Consider the following 3,556-nt stretch of genomic DNA (forward strand, 5'->3'; position numbering starts at 1 on the left):
CGTTAAGAACGAAATGTACCGGTTTTGATCCCATATTTTGTTGTATACTACATTGTCTGTAACGTCATGTGATCTATGGAACTGCGCTGCCATGTGATTGACAGCACAAGCCACATCAAATTGTTCAATGATTCGGATTTGGGGAGATAATGTCAAACCCGGCAAATATGGTGGACCTCGGATTGACAGGAAACACACGCATCTGCTGCAAACCATCCAATGTCCCGTTAAAATTGTAGTCACAACGTTGAACGTTGATGTCGCAGGGGCCGTTACTTGTATGACCAATAAAGGTTTCACTGATGCAAGGAGAGCGACGTTGTGTTTGTCAGAGCATTGAGATATGTTAAACTGTGTGTGGAAAATGATTTCCCCTCTTTATGTATTCATTTTTCTGCACTACGTTTTTATTATACATTCGTCGGCATCAGGGGACGGAATGCGTCAACTTTACTATTTGTTAGCCTTACAGTTTGTGTAACGTTAGTGATGGAAATTTCCGATCACGTTCCAGTGACAATGCGCATGCTCCGTGGCCTTTAGGTGACCTTTATTTTACGGGGTCTCCTTCCGACATTGAAAAGACTACCCGGCACTGAAAGTAGACTCAAGACTGACCAAGCAGTTCTAATCTGGGTCCTGTGGCATGTGGTGGATCTGACTACCTTGGGCGTTATACTTTGAATACGAAACAGACAAACGAGGAGCCGAAACAATACACTTCGACCTGGGAATGATTCAAGTACAGTCCCATAAAGAAGAACCAGGGCTGCAAAATAGTGATGTTCATCGTGCCGGGAGAACTTTTTCTCAGGAATAAGTTTCTGAGCCGGTGTTGAAGTTGTCGACTTCCACATTCCTAAACACAGATATTGTTCCGTCTCGAGCTACCAACAAAATTGGCTTCTTTCTTACCGCAAAAACATAACTCGGAAGTAGAGCAGAGTAGAAATGAATGAAATTATTTATTTTGCGCCAAATCTTCATATAAACTGACTGTAACTTTACTAGAATGCAATGATGTCCTCACTTCACAGTTAGTTTGAACTGTCGGCTGTGTGTTTACGATTGGACAGTTTCAACTCTATACTTGTCAGACGTTCCTGGCGGCTGGTATGTCGTACATCTGATCGACATGGACAAAATTGCAATTCTACATTTTTGACGGAAACCACACATTCAAGGAAAGACCTAGTCAGTAGAAACCACAGAACCACCAGGAAACGCTTGTTGTATATTTGTCAAAGCCATCAATTCATTGACTTTGTAAATGCGTATTGACTTTGTGAATTTTGTATCATCATCAGCTGAGCTTTCATGTACGTCCAACGACAACGGCCTGTCGGCAAATATATGTAGTAGCGGGTAATAGGGCAATGACGTCATGATCATATGACCATATCGCACACAACTGCCGAGTCCCGGAAAATTGTTCCATCTCCTTCTAACTCCATGATTGTTCGTATTTATTATTGTAATGTAGATATAGATTCATGTCATCAGCTACAGGCTACAGACCTCTATAACTATGACAGATGAATTGGTCTGTCCAATAATTTTTAGTTGCCCGACAGCAATCTTGAGTGTGTCTCTCACTACTGTGGTAGAGACCGCGAGCCTGACTGTGAAAGCGTGCATGGCAACACGTACCTCAGGGCAATGACCTAGTGGCGCATGGGGGGAGGGGTCCGCTCTATTGGTTCATATAGGGGAACGATATACATAGACCAGTTATTCCCAGACTCCGTACGTTATTGTGGTATACTAGTATCAAAAGAAAAAGCCATGCGCCATTTGATGACAGACCAATGCAGTAATTTCTCGGAGGACTTTTGACCATGTGAGATTATGGCGGGAACGAGAAGTCATCAAGAGACTTACTTATCACTCTGGCGAATTATCCACGTTACTGCGCCAATTCTACTATGTTTTCAGAAAACAAGGCGAGCATGTCGGGGACTAGTTTGTCGGAGATGCTGCAAAGCGAGCCTCTGATCGACAGATGTCGCTTCAGCACCGAGACAAAACAGACCGGTACGCCTCCAACACTGCTTGGGGGTTTCGAGTATACCGTAAGAGGAGGAGTGGGACTCCGTGGGACGGAGTGACCAACCTTAAACTCTAACCCCTATCCATAGGACTGACTACCTAAACCTATCCACAACCATACCCTTAACATGTTATCAGTAGGTTTATAAACCTACCGATAACTCTAATCATAATCCCTAGTCTTAACCTCCAGTAACCCCAGGCAGGCGCACTACCCCACAGGGCAACAGTCTGGCGTGATTAGAAATGTGGCTCGACCCCGGTCTCGAGCCGAATTTACCTTCAAGTCCCAAGCAGGCGAGCTGATATTGAGAGTGCAACTATTGAGGTCTAGAGTGCACGTGCCACGGGTAGGGTTGGAAGAATAAGCCTGACCAATTTCACTACCAAGATGGAAAGGTTTCAGTTATATGCAGCTAATGTCTGATTAACTTGTACTTAATTAACAATACTCTCTCATACAAACACTCGGCTCGTTAGGAAGTTTTGCCATGTTGCGGCGCCCTGTGCCGTTTATCCGTAGCCAAAGTAACAGATGTCACTTGAAGACCTTGATTTGACGACCTGGCGGTTTTGGAGGAACTGCAGGGGTCTTTTTGTTGAGGACTTTGGAAGAAATGATTAATGCACTTATATGATTTTTTGGCGTGTAGGTAGCTTAGTGGAGAAGCCTGGTTACACACATTGTGACCTAATAAATAAGAAAATTCTATATTACATGTAACATTTTGTAGCTTACGAGAGGATCATTGACAGATATCAACCTTATTTGCAGAATTGATTAGAAAATGCCATGCTGATACGGGAAATTTTACTAATGTAGCTAGATCTAAGACGAGCAGACACACTCCGGATGTCAGAACCATTTCTCTAAAGTTCATGCAAACCTTGCAAACAGGCAAAATTATCAGATCATATCATACGTAGTTGGCATTATCGTCATCATCCGTAGTTATTAAATGTAGCAGTACCGGTAGCTAATTGGAGTAAATAGGCTGTGGAAACAACAACAACAAAACAGCCTGTGGTACGCTCGTAGTATCTCGGCCCGACTTCTGACATGGGCTAGTTTAGGTATGAAAAATGGCAGTTTGATTGGCGGGAGGGGACGGAGATTACGGACACGATAGCTCCCCGGGAGTTCTTCACAGCCTGCCCCGCATGCCGTCCTACCCACTGTGCGTGGCCAATACGCACCACATTGGGGGAAATCAATGCGCACAACAGTCAGCTTCTTAAGAATTTCAGATGTGTCTCATATTTCAACTTTTCACATCATTTTTTTGCTTGAAATATCTCGTCAAATTGAGATGCCCGAACTCACGGCAAACATTGCTGGAAAAGAGCTCTGATATCGGATGAGGAGAGCCGTAGCCTTTCATGTTGACTTTCTCTGCAGGGGAGGGACTCAGATCAGAGATGTCATATTAGAGGCCATCTGTTATAAATCATCCCGAATTCCCGGCAAAGACCTCCATGCCGAGCAATGCCTTGTTGGGCAGGCTCA

The sequence above is a fragment of the Branchiostoma belcheri genome, unplaced genomic scaffold (assembly GCF_001625305.1).
Source record: "Branchiostoma belcheri isolate BF01 breed outbred unplaced genomic scaffold, Haploidv18h27 scaffold44, whole genome shotgun sequence".
Classification (NCBI taxonomy): domain Eukaryota; kingdom Metazoa; phylum Chordata; class Leptocardii; order Amphioxiformes; family Branchiostomatidae; genus Branchiostoma; species Branchiostoma belcheri.